Below are 22,634 nucleotides of genomic sequence, written 5' to 3' on the forward strand. Positions count from 1 at the left end.
TGGTTGTAATTTTAAATTATTTAATTGGCTTAATTTGAATGTTTAATTATGGTTAAATTTATTTTTATATTTAAGAATATAATTATTTAATAAGGTTAATATGAATGTTTAATAATTTTGGTTAGAATAAACTTATTTTTATATTTAAAAATGTATTTTTATAGTTAAAAATGTATTTTTAAAAAAAAAAATTACAACTTCTATTATAACTGATAATCCACCAGCCAAATCCAGTTGTGCACTGGGATAATCCACCGGTCAAATCTAGTCTATAGTAATTCAGCAAAACTCGGACTGTTCAGTCCTTTAAAAAAACATCAAACTTTTCCCATATTCAAAATATAGATAAATTGTAAACAAAATAAATCGACTAAACTGATCTATGTAGAGGTCCAAAAAGAATGACATCTCTATCTATTTAAATCTCAAAAATATGAAGACATATAAACTCATGTGTCCTGAAACATGCCCTCCCTGCATAGCAAGTGATATGAATCTAGCTCCCGATCGTCTACAAATTCAGAATCTGGCATTTTCCCATAACCTCAGCAGCCCCTCCTTTAAACAGGGAGTCAACGAAAGAATTGATGTGGCAGCATGAGACATAGTCAAAAGATTGATTTAAGAAATATATTTCTTCAATAATAGGAAACCAGGGAGTCAACGAAAGAATTGATGTGGCAGCATGAGGCATAGTCAAAAGATTGATTTAAGACATATATTTCTTCAATAATAGGGTATAGTGTATACATATGACATCTACCAATGTTGTTAACCAATTTATTACAATCTTGGTGTCACTTAAAATTTGTATTTTATGAACATTCTGTTCAATAACACCAAAAAAACAACCGTAGCTTAAGACTCGTGAGCTCAGAGAAATTATTGGTTCCACGACGAAACCACATTTTCATTTTTAAAAAGTGATGTGCCTAAATGTATAAAACGGCTCCACGAAAAGGATGGACTCGTGAGCTCAGAGAAATTATTGGTTCCACGAAGCAAACCACTTTTTCATTTTAAAATAGTGATTTGCAGAAATGTATAAAACGGCTCCACGAAAAGGATTGGTCAATAGTTTCTTATGAAAAATGAGATTCCGATGCGTCAAAACATAGAAAATATTGCAATGGATTGCCCAGCCACTCGTTCAGGCATTATGGTGGATTTTTCATGGAAAACTTTTGCGTTTAGAGCCAGCCCAAATCCCCCATGATAAAAGGGGCGGGCAAAAATGTAATTCAAACAGGAGAAGTTGCATCGCAGCTACTCCCTGCTTTTCGCTGGGAGAGTCATAAGTGTCAGACAATGATATAATAAACGACAAAGGCAATCAGCGAAAGCCAGATTTAGATCATGGTTGACCCACCAACACGAGAAAAGGTATAGATTGGAAGGCTATTTCTCTGAACCGCTTGTAATCACTAACTTTGTACTCCTGTGAATGATTGCAATCACTAACTTTGTACTCCTGTGAATGATTGCAAAGAAGTCTTTTCTGGATTTGATCACGAGGATTTTTCCAGTTCTTTCTTTGTAAGCCACACAAGAAAACTTCGTCTGTCCACTATGGAAGGTATAGATATGTAATGACCCCACGAAATAACCTACATGATAATAATTTTTTTTAATATCTACACATATTTTATACCACCCTGCATGATTTTGTATGCAAGCGTTTCAATTTTAACACCACCTACACGCGGCAACACCATAGAAAAGGGCTATGTGTAGAATTATCAGCGCATTTAAGAACGTATTTGGAAATATTCCGTGGAGGGTAGGGAATTGTCAATGGGATTTAATGTTGGCATGCTGTTTCCTTACACCTCGCCTATGGCATTTATGTTTGCTGGCTCGTTCACGTGATGAGGGCATGGTCTATGAACCCTTTGCCTCCACACCATCGGACTCCTCCCTGCATCGATGGTGGGAAGGTGAGATAGCCCATCCGAGGGTGAGACTGGCTCAATACACATTAACTTAGTTTATTGCTCCATTAAGGCTTCCAAAAAATAAAACACTTGGCTTCGGCTCTGCACTGCTCCATTTTCTTCCTAGCGTCGAACATGCTCAGAACCTCTACTTGACGAGGAATGGTTATGGCCCTGATGCTTAGCCACGTTCTGGATCGACTTGGACCTATTTTTGTTTAGCGACAGTTGCCTTGTGGTAAGTGTTAACACTACGTTGTCTATCTGTAAGTTTTATTTTCCTTTTGATTTTTGTTTGGCCCGAATTTCTAACACATTACGGGCTTGTCTTTGTTTCTCTATGGACGAGGGTTACAATCCTTGCTCCAGTGAGTGATGCATGGGTACTGGTGTTGCTGCCCAGCTTCCAAGTTCTATTCTCTCAAAGTTCGGCAGACGGGTATGTTCTCATGCCTTCTCCGCGTTCTATTTATTACTTAGCTACAACAAGAAGTGAAAGGCCTCTTAGTACATTAAGAAGAGCTCCTTATCTCTGTCAACTAGTGATGGCCCTCTGACCCATCCCTTACAGCTTCTCTCTTTTGCTTAATGTACAAAGTGTTGGCAGGATTTGAGCCTGACAGGTCTGCCCAACTCATGTAAGGGTTGGGAATCCATCCTTCGAAAGGGTTTTTAAATTGTTAACTATGTTTTGAAGAGCCCTTAAGCTCTGTTATACATTTTCTTATGTAATGGATACTCTGTTAAGTAATTTTATTCAGGTTCTTACCCTTGGAGAACATTTTGTGGCTCCCACATTTTTAAGATTGTTCATGCACACAATGTATTTATGTATACCTCCAGTTTTCCTGCTATTGGTCTGGTCTCTATGACTCGAGTTCTGTCTGTTAAGGGGTAAATTCCTACCCTATGATGCATTATCGTTTTCCTTGAAATTCTCTGTATCTACAAACCCTCATTAAGTTTAATAAGTTATGCAAATATGGTGTATTTATCACTATAACAGTGCATCCTTGCAAATATATATATATATATATATATATATATATATATTGTTGTTGTTCTATACACTCCTCCGTTGTCAGCGGGGTTTTCATTTTGTATTATATGGTGCACGACAATTTCATAACGTATGATGTATGGCATATTGCACACCACATGATGGAAAAGGGTTTGTGCTACACAGGTTTATGTTTTTGCTTGACACTGAACAAGAATCTGGCTCTGCACACCACTAGATTCTTGTTGTATAACCTATAGGATTATTACCTGATTTCACCCTCAGAGTCTGGTTCATTCTTTTATGCATTCTCTTTGAATTATTCGTTTATGTTTGAGGCCGAGACTTACAAGATTTCCTTTGCGGTCATTTTGTATATCTATATATTTGAGTGCTTAGCTCGATGTCTCATAGATTTATTTGCTTGCGAGAAGGAGCAGCTAAACCCTAGTTATGAAGTCTGCATCCCTCGAAGTCATGACTATGCTACTCAGAATTTTTTTTTTTAATATATTGTTATTCCGCAAATGCTTCAGGGTTCTAATTTGAAACATTATATTTTTCTACATTTCCTCTGTGATAAACCATGTGAAGATAATTAAAGAAAGAGCTCTGTTGGTCCTCCTGTTGTTAATAGAATGCATTTCGTTTTACTACAATTGCAATCTTTGAAAGATTCTGAATCTATGGTGAACCTGTGGTTTTCTTGTTCTGTTTTACTATTTTTCTTCTATAATCTCTGAAAGAATTTCCAAGTAGATTACTCTCGCATTTGACTCTCAGAACTTTAAAAAAAGAAGAAGAAAAAACAAGATTCAAATTCTTCACAAGCTACAAACACTATTGTCAGTATAGGTTTCCCCAGGAGGACAGTCAATCCTCTGCTCAGTTACCTGTCCTGATTTCCTGTAAGAAAATTCCTCCCATTCCCCTTGCACAATATAAAGAGGAAAACAAGGAGGGAAAACAAGAATAACATTATACAACTTTCTAAACAGTCCCAACACATAGTTTTCCTATGTACCTGGAGTCCTCCGGCTGAAGAGTTGTTTCTAACAGTCACCCGAATCAAGGTCTGTTGTCTTTCAATCCACCCGACCATGAGATTCGTCCTTCGACACCAGAATCTATCCCCTTGCTTCTTGCTAGACCACAGTATTCTGCAAGTGCTCGTGCAACGAGCAGGGCTATCTGGTCATCACTAGACTTAGCCACATTCCTTTCCTTTTGGATTCTTTTTTTTTCTTTTTCCTTTGCCTGTCCCTACAACGCAGATTTTTCCCTCCTCCCCTCCTTTTCTCTAGAATCTTTTCCAGCTAGGGGAGGTAGTTAGGGTTGCTTTCACAACAACTGTCTTTCCACCTCAAGAGGACAAATTCCTCTTTTTAAGGAAACACTTTTCTTTATCTCATCATGAAAACAAATTATATTTAAATTTTTAAATAGACAAAAATAACAGGTTCAGTTTACATTTACCACAGTAAATTAAATATTTACATTTTTCTCCTGGGGCATCACATCTTCCCCCCTGAGATTGGACATTGTCCTGATGTCTTTCAGCTATGAATAGCCATGGATAAGCCCTTTTCATAAGTTCTTCATCTTCCCAAGTGGCCTCATCAGGCCCAAAGTGCTGGCACTGCACTTTAACTTGGGTAATATCCTGCTTCTGCAGCGCTACTTCTCTGTGGTTGAGGATGCTCAGCGGTTCGACCTGGATTTCTCCTTCCGGTTCTATCTAAATATTCTACCATTCAATCACATGTTTAGGATCATATACATATTTCTTTAACATGGAGACGTGAAAGATATTGTGGACTCGTATGTGACTTGGCAGAGTGAGTTGGTAAGCTACCGACCCAATTCTTGCTAAGATCTAAAATGGTCCACAGTATCGAGGTGCCAACTTAGCGCACCCGCTCCACTGTAATGTGCTCTTTTTTGCTCGAATTCTCACATACACATGATCACCGACCTGATATTCCTTAAACCTCCTTTTCTGGTCAGCGAAGTTCTTTTGCCTATCCTGAGCTGCCTTCAGATTAGATCGTACCCTTTTAACCAGTTCCTCCATCTCCTTAAGCATTTCAGGACCTAACATCAATTTGTCTTCCTGTCCACTCCAGCTCGAGGGGGTGCGGCACTTCCGTCCATACAATACTTCAAAAGGGCTCATTAGCAATGATGTGTGGTAGCCATTATTGTATGCGAATTCAACCAAGTGTAGATAGTCCTCCCACCTGGTTGGTTGTTGCATCACATATGCTCTCAACATATCTTCCACCACCTGGTTCATCCGTCCAGTTCGCCCGTCATATTGAGGGTGATAAGCCGTGCTAAAGTTCAACGGAGTTCCTAATTCTTCAAACAATGTTGTCTTTGGTAACCCATGCAGCTTAAATATATTTTGCATGAACATGTGGGCAATCTGCACAGCTCTGTAGGTAGATTGTACTGGTATAAAGTGTGTTGACTTACTCAGCTTGTCCACCACCACCATTATGGAGTCGTTATTTTTCTTTGACCTAGGCAAACCGGTTATAAAATCCATAGAGATGGTTTCCCACTTCCATTCTGAAATGGGTAATGGTTGTAATAAACCCGCAGGATGTTGATGTTCTGCTTTAATTTGTTGACATTCTAGATAGCATGCCAAATAACCAGCCACATCTTTCTTCATTCCCAGCCAATAATATTCTTTTCGAAGTGCCATAACCATATTTTGATATCCTTGGTGTCCAGCGTAATGACTCTTATGATACTCATCCAATATTAGATTTTTAATGTTGTTTTGATTGGGCACGTACAACCTTCCTTTATAATACAACATTCCAGCATCATCCAAGGCATAATCCAACTGTTTTTCTTTGCTGGTTGGTTGCTGCACTTGCTGTTTTATTTTCTGATAAACAACATCTTGTTTTGTTGCCTTTTTAATCATTTCCTCGAAGGGGCTTTTCCCTTCACTGCAAGAAATTTCGTATAGGCATTGCAATTTCCAACTCAAAGCGTTTGCCACCCGATTCTCTTTCCCTTTTAAATGCTTGATCTCAAAATGAAAACCACTTAGGAAATGCACCCACCGTGCTTGCCTTGCATTTAGAGTGGGCTGGCTAAAATAATTGGTCAGACTATGGTGATTTGTCAACAACATAAATTTTCTTCCCATAAGGTAATGGCACCACATTTTCATGGCGTGAATCACAGCTGCCAACCCTAGATCGTAAGCAGAATATTTCTGCTCATGCTCCTTTCATTTTCTTGATTCATAAGCTATTACCTTCCCTTTCTGCATCAACACACCACCTACTCCTTCTTTACTTGCATCTGTGCACACCACATAATCTTTGTTGGGGTCTGCTATGGTCAAAATGGGTGCATTGGTGAGCATGTACTTAAGTTGCTCGAAATTGTTTTGACATTCAGGGGTCCACCTAAAGGCCCTTCCCTTTTTCTGTAAGGAAGTAATGGGATAAGCTACCCTCGAAAATCCTTCCACAAACCGTCTGTAATAGCCTACTAACCCCATGAAGGATCGGATGTCCGTCACATCCTTAGGCACCGGCCATTCCATTATAGTCCTTATCTTTTCAGGATCCACTGTGATTCCTTCCTTAGAAATTATATGCCCCAAATATTATATTTGTTCTTTGTAAAATTCACATTTTCCAAACTTAACATATAGTTGGTGTTCTCGGAGGGTTTGTAACACTAATTTGAGGTGCTCCTGGTGCTCCTCCATAGTTCGAGAATAAATCAATACATCATCAATGAAAAGCAGTATGAACTCATCCAAACACTGGTGAAAGACACTGTTCATTAGACACATAAAAGTTGTGGGGGCATTAGTCAATCCAAAGGGTAACACCACAAATTCATAATGGCCATATCGTGTTCTAAAGGTTGTCTTAGCTATATCCTCTTCTTTAATCCTGACTTGGTGATATCCTGATCGCAAGTCAATCTTTGAGAAAACTGTTGCTCCCTTTACCTGATCAAATAGTTCATCGATACGGGGCAAAGGATATTTGTTTTTTATCGTCAATTTGTTTAATTGATGGTAATCTATACACATGCAAAGGGTCCCGTCTTTCTTCTTAACGAACAACACCGGGGCTCCCTAGGGTGACACACTGGGGCGGATATAGTTTTTGTCCAACAGCTCCTGTAATTGCATTTTTAATTCTGTCAATTCTGGTATGCTCATTCTGTAGGGTGCCTGGGATATCGGGCTACTCCTGGCACTAATTCAATGGTAAAGTCTATATCTCTTTTAGGTGGTAATCCGGGAATCTCCTCCAGAAACACATCAACAAATTCCTGTATCACAGGAATATTCTCCATTGTGGTTGTTTTATCTTTCGAGTTGGCATAGCCCACTTGGACAACATAAATCCAACATCCTTTCCTAATACATTTTGTTAACTGTGAGGCGGTTATGGGCCGAATTTGCACTGGCCACTTGATTCCCTGCATTTCTTGCTTTATTCCAAGCTCATCCTTATAACTGATAGTCTTGGTTTTACAATTAATTATGGACCAGTGTTTCTCCAACCAGTCCATACCAATTAATACATCGTACGAACCAAGGGGAAGCACATTTAAATCTGCTGTAACTGATTGTCCTGCTATTTTTAAAGGGCAATTTTTGATCTTAGCATTTACCTGTCTTTTTGCCCCTGTTGCCAATTGAACTAGCCAAGGGTCCTTAAACTTAACGGGTTGCAACTTACATATCTCCACAATTCTAGGACTAATATAACTTAACGTTGCACCAGGGTCAATTAAAATAGTTACAACAATGTCTAAGAGTTTACCTTCAAATTCCACCATGGTCGACTGGTACTCCACTTGACGATCCTCTAGAGCAACATTAATCTTCGGTAGACTCCGTCCTACATCACCAACCGTAGAAGCTTCATAGAATTGGGAAACTTGTTCAGTTCCTTTTCATTGAGGGCAGTTTTTAACGTAATGGGGTCCACCACAGCCCCAACATTGCACAGGAGGTCTTGCTGTCCCTTCGTTGTCTATTTTTTTGGGTTGTTCATTTGTTTTGGAATCAATGGGGGGCTTTAATTGGAGTGAGTTTTTCTATATGCTTCTGTTGTTTTGTCCCTTGGCAAATCCTTTGTTACCACCTCCGTGATTACCCTCAGTACTTCCATCCAGCTTGCTTCTTTTCTTATCGGCCCATCTCTTACCCAGGATTTCTCCCTTCTGTTTGCTTTGCTGGTAGCAAATTTGGGCTTTGCGTATAGCCTCATCCATAGTCTTTGGGTTGTCAAATTCGATTCTTTCTCTCATACTCAAGGTTAAATTGCTGACAAACCTTTGTACTTTAGCTTTTTCTTCCCAAATATAAGGCACATAACGTAGTATTGAAGCAAAACGAGTGATGAAATCATCCATAGTTTGCTGTCCCAATCGTAGGTCATGGAACTCTCTTGCCTTTTCATCATAGAAGCGTTCTGTCAAGTATCTTTCTTTAAAGTATTTTTGAAAATTTTCCCAAGTGATAGTCTGTTCACTCACTCCTTTTACCATTTTAACCTCCTCCCACCACAGGGTGGCTTTCCCCTACAATTGGAAAATGGCCAACCTTGCCTTAAGATTGTGATCATATTCATACAATTGAAAATATTTGTTCATATTAATCAACCACGCCTCAGCTGCCTCCTCCTGTTCTCCATCAAAATGTGGCGGTTTGATCTTGCGGAATTCCCCTTGCAACTCTATCCGTTGCCTTTTTGATGTTTGCTATTCGGAGGCATTATCAGATCGTTCCTCTTCCCTTCCTTCTGACTCTTCAGGTTCTGTATTTTGATTCTGTTCCCCTAACATCCTTTGTTGTTCAGCACTGGGATTCAGTGGTTGCTGATTTTGCTTGTCAGATAGGCTCTTTATAATTCTTTCCTGTTCCATTGTTAACCTTGCGTTATCCTCCCTTAATCGGGCCATCTCATTTTTCAATTCCTGCACTGTCTCCAAAATTGCAAGGTTTGTATTGCGAGCCTCCTCTCCAAGCTGTACCCATAATTCAGGGTTATTCTCTGCAGGTCCCTGTCCCACTACAAATCTGTGTGACGCACTATCTATTCTCCTCATGATGTCAATATTTGTCCTATACTTAAACATAAAAATAACAGGTGAGTAGTCACGCATCAACTTTTTTTTTAAGTGCTCAGTAGAGATGGAAATAAATTATATTTGATCTGTATATCAACTCCAATCCCCCAAAGGCCACAATTTTTGATAACTTGGCTCTGATACCACTTGTAATGAGCCCACGAAATAACCTACATGATAATAATTTTTTTTTTAATATCTACACATATTTTATACCACCCTGCATGATTCTGTATGCAAACGTTTCAATTTTAACGCCACCTACATGTGGCAACACCATAGAAAAGGGCTATGTGTAGAATTATCTGGTCATCTATGAATGTATTTGGAAATATCCCGTGGAGGGTAGGGAATTGTCAGCCAGATTTAATGTTGGCATGTTGTTTCCTTACACCTGGCCTATGGCATTTATGTTTGCTGGCTCATTCACGTGATGAGGGCGTGGTCTATGAACCCTTTGCCTCCGCGCCCTCGGACTCCTCCTTGCATCGACGGTGGGAAGGTGAGATAGCCCATCCGAGGGTGAGACTGGCTCGATACACATCAACTCAGTTTATTGCTCCATTAAGGCTTCCAAAAAACAAAACAATTGGCTTCGGCTCTGCACTACTCCATTTTCTTCCCGTTGCTGAACATGCTCAGAACCTATGCTTGACAAGGAATGGTTATGGCCCTGATGCTTAGCTACGTTTCGGATCGACTTGGACATGTTTTCATTTAACGGCGGTTGCCTTGTGGTAAGTGTTAACACTACGCTGTCTTTTGTCGACGCGTTTCGAACCAACTAGTGTGGCTCATCGTCAGGACAAGTTGAAGAAACAGATCGAGCTTAGCATGATAAATAGTCTGAGCAGAGTCTCCAACGACTAAATTAACGGCTAATTTTGACCTTAGGACCCAGGTCAAATTCTTATTTACTAATTTAATGATATTATTATAATTATAATTATTATTATCTTTCTTATGGAAATAAGTTAAATTAGGTAAAAAGGTTGGTTTTAAAAAGGGAATCTATTTATTTATTTAAATTAATATATATATATATATATATATATATATATATATATATATATTTTAGGTTATAAAGGTAGGATTAATAATTTTAATGGTTGGTTAGATAATTTATTTATTTATTTATTTTTTATTCAAATTATTAAATAATTATTATTGGTATTCTATATATATATATATATATATATATATATATATATATATATATATATATATTTTAATTAAAATCATAAATTGACTTGTATTTTTATTCATATTATAAGTTGACTAGATATTATAATAAAAAATAAATATAGAAATAATAATTTTATTTAAATTATATTAATATAAAAATAATAATAATTTTATTTAATTTTTATTAATAGATAAAAGGTAATTAAGTTAGAAAATCAAAGATAACTATTATAAGTTAATGGGAAAATTAGTAAATGCCTCAATAGAATATATAAATAAAATAATGTTAATTAAAAGAATCATTTGATTAATAATTTAAAGTTAGTTAAATAAATGACCTAAAATAATAATTTTATTTCCATTTTATTAATATAAAAATAATAATTTAATTTAAATTTCATTAATAAATAAAAGGAAATTATTACCATAAGTTAAAGGAACAAGATATAATAAAATAAATTAATATTATTTAGAAGAATCATACAGAAAAGGTAAAAAAGGACCTTATAAGAACAACAAGGACAAAATTAGTTAAAAGAAGGAAATCAAAATAAGAGGGCTACAAAATATCAGAAGACATAGAAAGAAAGGAGAAAACAAAAAATAGAAATGACACTAAAATTAAAATAAAAATAAATTAGTTAAAAAAAGAAATGAATTAAAAAAATAAAATAAAAATAAAAATAAATAAATAAATAATAAATAAATAAATAAAATAATTATATATATATAAAATAAAATAAAATAAAATAATAGTAACGAAAAACGACAAAAAAACAAAGAGGATGAAAAAACGACTACGACGAGAGCGCAGGGACCCAACACCTACTGACTTTCCATCCATCATCCCTATTGAGATTTCTTGGTCTCTTTTCAATCTCAAGCGCTTCCCTGAATTTCCGATGGTGGAAATGCGAAACCTTAGCAATAACACTGGCCTCTTCAATACAAACATGATGATTGGTTTTCTCAGCATGTTCAGCCAAAGCGGAAGACTTAGCTCTCCTATGCTTAAGATCCGCTGTGTGCTCGCTAATCCTCTGATTAAATTAGTAAATAAGAATTTGACCTGGGTCCTAAGGTCAAAATTAGCCGTTAATTTAGCCGTTGGAGATTCTGCTCAGACTATTTATCATGCTAAGCTGGATCTGTTTCTTCAACTTGTCCTGACGATGAGCCACACTAGTTGGTTCGAAACGCGTCGACAAATGATATTCCATGTGATTTTCGCCGAAGAATCTTTCTTAACTTGATATGGATCATAGAATCCTGAACTCTATTACTATGATGTCTGTCTGTAAGTTTTATTTTCTTGTTGATTTTTGTTCGGCCCGAATTTCTAACATATTATAGGATTATCTTTGTTTCTCTATGGATGAGGGTTACAGTTCTTGCTCTAGCGAGTGATGCATGGGTACTGGTGTTGCTACCCAGCTTCCAGGTTCTATTCTCTCAAAGTTCGGCAGACGGGTATGTTCTCTTGTTTTCTTTGCGTTCTATTTATTACTTAGCTACAACAATAAGTGAAAGGCCTCTTAGTATGTTAAGAAGAGCTCCTTATCTCTGTCAACTAGTGATGGCCCTCTGAACCATCCCTTACAACTTCTCTCTTTTGCTTAATGTACGGAGTGTTGGCAGGATTTGAGACTGACAGGTTTGCCTAGCTCATGTAAGGGTTGGGAATCCATCCTTCGAAAGGGTTTTTAAACTATTAACTATGCTTTGAAGAGCCCTCAGGCTCTGTTATACATTTTCTCATGTAATGGATACTTTGTTAAGTAATTTTATTCAGGTTCTTACCATTGGAGAACATTTTGTGGCTCCTATGTTTTTAAGATTGTTCATGCACACAATGTATTTATGTATACCTCTAGTTTTCCTACTATTGGTCTGGTCTTTACGACCTAAGTTTTGTCGGTTAAGTGGTAAATGCCTACCCTGTGGCGTATTACCTTTTTCCTTGAAATTATCTGTATCTACAAACCCTCGTTAAGTTTCATAAGTTATGGAATTATGGTGTATTTATCACTGTAACTGTGCATCCTTGCAAATATATATATATATATATATATATATATATATATATATATATATATATATATATATTGTTGTTTTGTACACTCCTCCATTGCCAGCGGGGTTTTCATTTTGTATTAAATGGTGCACGGAAATTTCATAACATATGATGTATGGCATATTGCACACCGCATGATGGCAAAGGGTTTTTGCTACACAGATTTATGTTTTTTCTTGACACTGAATAAGAATTTGGCTCTGCACACCACTAGATTCTTGTTGTATAACCTACATGATTATTACCTGATTTTGCCCTCAGAGTTTGGTTCATTCTTTTATGCATTCTCTCTGAATTATTTGTTTCTGCTTGAGGCCCAGACTTAAAAGATTTGCTTTGCGGTCATTTTGTATATATATATATATATATATATATATATATATATATATATATATATATATATATATATATATATTGAAGTACTTACCTCGCTGTCTCATAGATTTATTTGTATGCGAGAAGGAGCAACTAAACACTAGTTATGAAGTATGCATCCCTCGCAGTCGCGACTATGCTACTCAGAATCTTTTTTTTTTAATATATCATTATTCCGCAAATGCTTCAGGGTTCTAATTTGAAACATTATATTTTTCTACATTTCCTCTGTGATAAAGCATGTGAAGAGAATTAAAGAAAGAGCTCTGTTGGTCCTCTTGTTGTTAATAGAATGCATTTCATTTTACTACAATGGCAATCTTTGGAAGATTCTGAATCTATGGTGAACCTGTGGTTTTATTGTTCTGTTTTACTATTTTTCTTCTATAATCTCTGAAAGAATTTCCCAGTAGACTACTCTCGTATTTGACTCTCAGAATTTAAAAAAAGAAGAATAAAAAACAAGATGCAAATCTTCACAAGCTACAAACACTATTGTCAGTAAAGGTTTCCCCAGGAGGACAGTCAATCCTCTGCTCAGTTACTTGTCCTGATTTCCTGTAAGAAAATTCCTCCCATTCCCCTTGCACAACATAAAGAGGAAAACAAGGAGGGAAAACAAGAATAACATTATATAGCTTTCTAAAAAGTCCCAACACATAGTTTTCCTACATACTTGGAGTCCTCCGGCTGAAGAGTTGTTCCTGACAGTCACCTGAATCAGGGTCTGCTGTCTTTCAATCCACTTTTCCATGAGATTTGTCCTTCGGGACCAGAATCTCCCCCCTTTCTTCTTTGTAGACCGCAGTCTTCTGCAAGTGCTTGTGTAGTGAGCAGGGCTATTTAGTCATCACCAGAATTAGCCACATTCCTTTCCTTTTGGATTCTTTTTTTTCCTTTTCCTCTGCCTGTCCCTACAGCGCAGATTTTTCCCTCCTCCCCTCCTTTTCTCTGGAAACTTTTCCAGTTAGGGGAGGTAGTTAGGGTTGCTTTCACAACAACTATCTTTCCACCTCAAGAGGACAACTTCCTCCTTGAGAATTTTTCCTCCTTTTAAGGAAACACTTTTCTTTATCTCATCATGAAAACAAATTATATTTAAATTTTTAAATAGACAAAAATAACAGGTTCAGTTTACATTTACCACAATAAATTAAATATTTACATTTTTATCCCGGGGCATCACAAGATATTTCATGAAAGGTGACTGTAGTTGAAGGCATTTCCGACTTCACTTACTTTGAAATGTCAGGAAACCCTGCATCCAACAAGTTGACTAGTTTTTCCACTGCAAAATCAGACTTAAAGTGCTTTGGCTTAAGTCAGTAAAATATAGGATTGAATGTATGATATTTCATTAAATTTAGTACGTCTACATGACTGAGAACCCACCAATTCGACACTTTGATCTTCAAGTTAATGATCCTCTTACCTTTTGGAAATGCCCCACAACTTCTGTCAAATCAACAAGATGGGAAGCTTTACCAAAGAATGTATGAACAACAGTAGCAATGAAAAATCTCCTCGCTTACACATTGAATAGGAGAAGACTTCATCTTGAGGCTTCTTTGTAAGAGGAAAACATAAATCCATTACGAAAGAGAGAAAAAAAAACCCGACTCTATCAAAACAGGGGCATGTATCCCTACATCGATATATTACACTCAAAAAAGAGGAACTGATGCTTTAATTGGCATGACATACACGATAAGTGGTACGCGTGCTCATACCTAGTCATTTTTTAAAGGATCACCTAAACTAGCATCTGCAGGAACAATATCTCATAGTTTAATGCTAATAACATCCCTTGGAACCAGAATTGTTGCATCTTGTTCTTGCCATTGCCCATCTCCGAGAACCTAAATAAAAACAATTCACTGATTACGGTTGTCGTGATAATGTATAAGTTGCATTATCTAGCTTGTAATCTTCCTTGTTTTGGCTGACTTTGTTTATAAAAGAGGAGAATCCAGACCTTCATTTTAGGAGCTAAACACACCATGAGAGCAGCTGCAACATTACCTTCATTTTTCTCTTCTAGGAAGCTGATTGTTGATTTTATAAACAACAGAAAAATGATTGCAATTAATTGATTCCTCCAAATTAACAAGATTAAACAAGTAAACTGACCAGAATGTAAGAAAGGTTTGCACAAACTTGTCCAATCTTACTGCTCCATTAGCAAGAACAATAGCCTTAAGTGCTGACAGATAACTAGTAAACAACTCTGGCATATTATTATTCAAAATAGAATACCTCTGCTGGGAAGAATGTTCTATTTTGACATTTGGATCAATTCTCCTTCATTTTCATTCCTTGATAGCGAAAACAGAAATTTAAAATTATTAATCCAAGAATCGAGTGATGTTGTCAAAAGGCCACATGTGAGAACAATACCCACAAATACACTACCAGACCTATTAAAATATGTACAAAGGAAAATATCTCTTCGAGTTTCCAAGTAAGATAAGGACATTACGATGGATGGAAGAGTGAAAATTTTTGGGCATCCAAAATTGCTGATTGATTGGGGAAACAATATAAATATAAAGAAAAAAATGGGAAAAAATTATATAAATTGTAAAACTATAGATGGGTCAACAATATATACGAGACCCTGAATCTGAGCTTGTAGGTCAAAATTTGAAAATAATACTAAAAATGATAAACTTAACGACGCTGTGAAAATGTAAAATGTTCTGTTGAGCATTATAAATTTGAGATTCTCTATGCCAAAATGTTTTTTTTACCACTACAATCCAAGAAGAGGGAATTGAGATAAAATAGGATTTTTTGTTTTTTAATTTCTGAGAAACTATGGAAAAATGGAATAGATTTTTCAGCCCTGAGGATCCCAGGGTAAGAGTGAATGCGTTTTCTTGGAAAGATATAAAAATGGATGAGAGCCTTGATACACCTAATCCAGTTTAATAGTCTTGCACTTTGTAATTTCTCCTTTATTTTTCTATCAAGGGATTTGACTCGAGCAACTCTTATACTCCTAATTTTACTTAAATAGTGTAAAACAAAGAACTGCCTCCATGGGATGTTAGGTCAGAAAACTATTTTCGACATTGTTTAAAAGGGAAATCGTCATATTGGATTCCATGTTTTCTGGTGAGTTCCAGTATTTTCATTCTTTACAACAAGTTGTGGACAAAAATAAGTGTATTGCAACTAGTTACAATGAGTTTGTGAAAAAAAATGTATGAGAACATGTGATGTGAGTTGTATGATAAACAACACAACATGATTTGATTGATTACTAATTTATTTTTTTATTCCATCATCATTATGAATGAAAACACATACTAGCGGCAGTAAATAGTCAAACTGTGGATGCTAAAAAAACATGTCACGCTATACTTAATATAGACATTTCCATTTTACAAACACTGGATAGACTATAATGTCCTGTATTTGAGAAAGTAAAAGTTGACATTTGCGAGGGTAGTGAATCTCATAGAAAGTATGGGATACTTAGGGTTTCTCTTCTAATTTGTTGAAACCAAAAATTTGCAAATGAAACGCCCTTTCTTGAGATGTAAGTCTTGCTCTTGAACAACTACATCATAGCTATTCAATCATCTCGTCCAAAGGCACACATTCCTGAAATGCATCCCCACAAGTATTATTCAAAACCATGAAATTTTACGGCATTTAAAGCACATTCAATCACGAAGAGGAATCAACAAATGAATCTACTGAGAAAAGTGATCCTCGTACCAAATCAACCATAGCTTTATTGAAATCCTCTGTAGTCAGAGGCTTATTCTCTTTGGACTCCACTATTCACAAGGAAAAAGCATTCAACACTCCTAGGTTAGATCCCTGATTGATCGTTGTGTTTATCCACCACTTGATTGAGATCGGAATATTGCTCTGCACTTAAATTACATTTGAATAGATACAATGAATGGGAAAGTTATAATAAAAAAAAACTAATAAATAAAGTAAAATTAAATTAAAATTAGACTATGGTGACGCTGACCATGCATGCATCATAGGCGTCACAGGAACTGATTCTCAAGTTTCTCTCTAGATGGACACTTTGACACACCAGAATAGTAGTGTGAGGGCATGTAAGGTGCTGGATCCAATGAATAAATAAAAAAGTTTCCCAATGCCTTTGTTGCTTTAACCACCAGTGCTGCTGCCTCTGCTCTTTTCTATGCCTCTGTTGCTGGCGCTGGAATTGGAGTACTACTCTGTTATTGGTGCTGGAACTAGAGCTAGTACTGCAGCTGGATCTGGAACTTCTTGCGCTATTGTCTTTGTTGCTGGTTGTAGATCTACTTATGCTACTGCTTGAGGTACAGTAGATATATCTACCTTTGCTAGTGGTTGTGCTCGGTCAACTGCATCTGCTCCTGGGGGATCTGGAACATCTGGATCTGCTACTACCTTTGCCTATTCTACTTAAGCTCCCTCTATGGCTGGGACTTAAGCTGATGCTATCTCTGCTACTAGATCTACTAACACTGGTGCTGGATCGACTTATGCTGGTGGATCACCTTTTGCTGGTGGGTCTCCAACAGTATATGCTACATCTACTCCTACTGAAGGATATGAAACTAGTACAGGGGCTTACCTTCACTTTGAGTCTCTTCTATAAATGGATATGGGATTAGGTGGATGTGGATAAGCTCACTATGGATAAGCTCCTACCTTTTCTACCTCTATTCTTGGTAGTAGGTAAGGCATGGGAATTAAAAGGGTAGGCATACTAGAATGTGCATAGAGGAACAAGGGTGAATGTACCAAAACTAGGAACACATTTTAATCTGCTGGTTATTCACTGGGGATTGGCTCTGTTATTGGTGTTGTATATGCTCCTATTACTGGTGCTGGGTCTTAATAATATACAAAATCACTGGCTTAAACAACTGAATCAGTTGTTGGGATAGGAAGAGATGCGAGGCAAGGTGGTGAATCTACTTGTGTTGTGTTGGATCTTTGACTGGACCAAAAATCAAACTAGTGCCTCCTAAAGAATTAGTATATTCTGTTGGGGAAGAATATTACCTTTTTTTTACCTTTACTCCAATCATTTCTTGTGTCCAATCATCAGATTCATCCGTTCATTAGTTGCAGAGAATGTTGCTGGACGGTAAGTCATCATATGCAAATATAAGGTTAGCTCCCCCATTCAAGAAATCAGTGATTTCCTCTTGACTACTGACGCTCAGGTTCAGTGTTGTTTTTTTGTAGCAACTCCTTAGTGGGTGGCTTTCTCTTCCGAGGATTGAGCCTGATGGATGGACAGATTAAGCTCAAGCCAACTTGGCAGTTGAAGGAGAAGATTAAGCGGCAAGCCGCAAATTAGAAGGCCTTTAAAAAAACTAGCAGTGTGACCACCATTATTAGCTAGCAGCAGTTTCTTATTCTATTGATCGAGTGAAAGGAGCAATAGAGCCAATAGCCACCACGCTCAGATCACTTTAATATTTCTTCTATTTGTGGGAGACAATGCTACAATATTTATTGCTAGCGGGAGGAAGCACTACAATATTGATTGATATAGACTTGTAGTAATTTCCCCTATTGATGAGGAACCAGCATATTAGCATGCACCCAAGGTGAACCAAAGAATACATAGTCCGTGGTAGGGTTCAATGGATCCAATTGATATGGGACCAGACAAAGTCAAGTCCGTAACATCCTGGCTAGTTTCAAGTCCATAGTGTCCTTGTTGGCTAGTTGTCCCAGCTAGTTTCAGTATAGCTTCAGATCTAATTGACCTTAATGCACTGACAACACAAAGACTCACAAGAAAAAAAGTGACAGAGCATGAGTGTTCTGCAATATAGGCATGTTATACACACAGGCATGCGATACACATATGTACGACTTTTTTTATCTTCTTGCTAACCATCTACCTAGTTTCTTCCTTCATGTTATGTGCTAACCGTCTCCCTGGTTTCTGCGTTCCAATTATGCTAACTATTTGCCTGGTTTCTGCCTTCCTGCTATCCTACTTGTTAACCTGTTAACCATCTATCTGGTTTCCTACTATCCTACTTGCTAACCATCTACTTGTTTTTTCTTAAAAAATATTGGTTTCTCTTGGTGTGATAAAGGGCTCTTGGTGTGATAGAGGGCTGAAGTGGAAGTGTACGACACAGTGTTGTCAACTTTTGAATGTATGACACATGTTTAGATGTAAACGAAGTGGTATGACACATGTATGACACATGTTTAGATGTAAACAAAGTGGTGGCAGACGTAGATGCAGTGGTGGATAATATAGTTACATTTAGTGGTGGATATTCAACATTTAATGCTTTAAACTAATACTAGAATATTAGTTTACCTCTCTCAAAAATGTGAAAGGAACATGCTAATATAAGATATGATTTTATTCTCTTATAGCCTCCCGTCGAGAAGAGGCCAAATAAGATGATGAAATAAACTGCCTTATAAAACTACAGCATGATCTTTAAAAATTTTGAATAAAATTAGGTTATCTATGACAGTGACCAGCTCGGACTAATGTTAACCGACATTTTTAGATTACTATAGTCCCTGCCATGCCTGCCGCAGGGACTAATAACATGATCTCTTAAATAATCAAATTACCTCTCCCGCAGATTGAAAATAAGAAAAAATAACAATAAAATTACTTTAAACCAATAATTATTTTAATTAAAAATAAATAAAAATTGTTTATAGAGTGTACTGCCATTTGCCAAGCATATAAACCAAATAGTTAGAGAGTATACTGTCATTTGCCCAGGCGTATAAATCAAATGGTTACAACTTATAATGTTAAAGACACTACGTGAACTTAAAATTCCTTTTTTATTTTTAACATTCTCAATTTATCTAGAATGACAGACACATACATACATATATATGGTTGACATTAGCAAGCCCCCGGGCACAAGCCATGGGCTTAAAAAATCTGATATCACGATATTATAAAATATTCTTAACTATATTATAAATCATAACTTTATGGAATTGCTCTGGTTGTGCTTACATAACATTTTGAACAAGTGAAGATTGAAATGGTTGCGGATTTGATTGTTCAATCTCTAATGTTGACGAGATCACCATTATTAGTACATGTCAAAGCAAAGACTCTATAGCCGATTGTTAGTTGATTATTAATAATTTAGTAGGGAAAGTATTTTTATTTTAATTAAATAAATTGTTAACTTATAATTGGCTTAAAAGTTTATTTTCTTGTCATGGGAATCATAAACGACAATTTTTAATGTAAATAAACTAAAATTAAGTTAAACTAAAACTATAGTTTTTCTATATAAAATTAAACTATAGTTAAAAAAAATTAAATGATATTAATAATACAACCAAAACAGAAAAATAAAATTAATAATTAATAATTTAAAAAATATATATATAAAATTATATTAACTAAAAATCAAAATAAACATATGAAGTTAAACTAAACTAATTTATTATAAAAATCAAAGTAACAAAATTAAATTAAAAGTTAAAAATAATTAAAATAAAATTAAAGTAATAACTAAATCGCATTCAAAACAAAACTAAAGTCCAACCAAACTTGAAAAAGAGGTAAAAAAAAATAACCATTCAAACTATACTACAAACTAAATACGTTAACAACACAACTAAGTAAGATATAGGATAAATAATTCAATAATTCAAAATAAACTACAAACTAAAAAAAATTATGAAAGTATATTAACTTGGAATCAAAATAAAGTTATGAAGTTAAACTTAACTAAATTATTATAAAAATCTAAATAACGAAACTAAATTAAAAGTTAAAATTACTTAAAATAAAACTAAATTAATAACTAAACCACATTTAAAGCTAAAATGAAACAACTATAGTCTAAATTATATTTTTATTAGCTAAAACTGTTTGGAATTAATAATACAACCAAACTAAAAAAACAAAATAAAAAAAATTAATAAAACCAAACTAAAAATAAAGAAAAAAATCATTTAAATGAAATTACAAACTAAAATGTAATAATATAAAAGTCTATTAATTAAAAAATAAAGTTAAGAAGTTAAACTAAACTAAATTATTATAAACATTAAGTAACAAAAATAAACTAAAAAAAAATTAAAACAAAACAAAGTTAATCATATTTACAACTAAACTAAAATTATATTTAATTAAATTATAATTGTGTTACCTAAAATTGAACGAAATTAATAATACAATTCCATCACTAACATTCACAGTTTTGTTAATGCAATTATTTTTCAGTTCTTTGGGTTAGTTTGTATGGATGGTTATCATTTTGTAGTGTTGGATTTTTTCATAGACCTTTAACTAACTTCCAGAAGGAGAAAAATTTAGAAATCAAGTTCGCATTTATACTGGAATTCTTGATCTATTTTTTTAAGTACATAAATGTACTAAAAATTGTAACATAATGCAAAAGAATTCCAAGGCTTCCATCTCGAACATATAACTTTGAAAATTAGGGAGTTGCCTAAGCTTTTGGTTATGTGGTTATAAGAATACTAATTTTGAAATTCGTTTCTAGTTTTCTAGATGTTAATATTGTTTTTGCAATTTGGGTAAAAATATAGTTTGTAGCACATTTCAAACATTGGGTTGTATGTTGTGTGTCAATATGTTGTCAAACTAATATTGTCATGATATTATAAAATGTTATTTGCTAAAAATATAACTATATATGTATTAATTTTTGCACTTACTAACGAATATTTCTCAACATTGTTACATGATAAAGTTATTGATATTGGTGTCTTTCATTAGTATTTGGATTAATCTGATTGAATTATAATTTTTTTTGATAAAATTTTAAATGCAGTTTAATTTTATTTATACAAAGAATAAAATAATTAAAATATAATATTAATTTTATTTATATATTATTTTATATATAATAATATAAAAAGATTTTAGTTTTTCATTTCATTCATAAATTTTTTTGGTAGTGATTTAGGTTGAAGTTTTTCAAAACATATTTTAATTGCTCTTTTCTTATATTTAAGAAATAATTATATTTGATGTAATAACAGTAACCAATATTATTTTGTTGTTCATTTTTATGCAAACTTTCAAGACAATGAAAAATGTGTTGATTTACCACTTTTACATAAAGCAAGTGGAGTTCATTTTGTTATCACAGTAAAAATTAGTTTCATTAGTTTTATTTTTTAATATATTTCTTAATTTTGTAAATAAATTCAATTCCAAATAAATTTTTAATAAAATCAAATTGATTTTGGTGTTGTTGTACTTGAAAATAGGAAGTCGTGGATTCAAATATGATCATAAAATAAAAGATATATAGATTTATGGCACTAAAAATATTTGAACTGCATTATTATAAGTCACTCCCAAATACGAATATTTAATAATAATAATTAAGTTTTAAAAATTTAAACACCAAAAATATAGCTTCAATTTAAACCAACATAACTATGGATTTTATATTTTGATTAATAAATTTGTATAGTCCCTTAAGTAAATTTGTGTAGAGAAATATTTATACACTAATTTGTGTTTTGAATCCTAATAATTATTTTTATTTTATTTGAATAATATATGTATTAGTTATTTTTTTATAAGTAATTAAATACTTTAAAATAATAAAAAAATTGAATTTTTTAATATTTAAATATGTTGTAGTGCAACTATTTAAATTTTCAAAATTATTGTTTTATATATATATATATTAAATTTGTGTATTTGAATTTTCCTTACTATTTTATACAAAATAAAGATTTTTCTTGATTATTATATATTAATTTAAATTTATTTTTTTATATGAAATAGTATATGATGTTTTTAATTTTATTTTTAACTTAATAATTTTTAAATTGAGTTTAATTTTATTTATATAAACAATGATATAATTAATAGATAATATTAATTTTATTTATTTTTTATTTTAAATTATTTTATATGTAATAATTTTAAAAGATTTTAGTTTTTAATAAATAATATTAATTTTATTTA

General features: G+C 34.3%; 1 pseudogene; it reads right to left on the reverse strand.

Moving 5' to 3' along the window:
- The window catches only part of LOC149203992 (DExH-box ATP-dependent RNA helicase DExH6 pseudogene), a 28,392-nt pseudogene extending 21,884 nt beyond the window's left edge, over positions 1-6,508 (reverse strand).
- Between the last annotated feature and the right edge of the window lie 16,126 nt (positions 6,509-22,634).

This window comes from Pinus tabuliformis, chromosome 1_2 (genome assembly GCF_031772625.1).
Source record: "Pinus tabuliformis cultivar Carrire ecotype Pingquan chromosome 1_2, CPIR1, whole genome shotgun sequence".
In the NCBI taxonomy this organism is placed as follows: Eukaryota; Viridiplantae; Streptophyta; class Pinopsida; order Pinales; family Pinaceae; genus Pinus; species Pinus tabuliformis.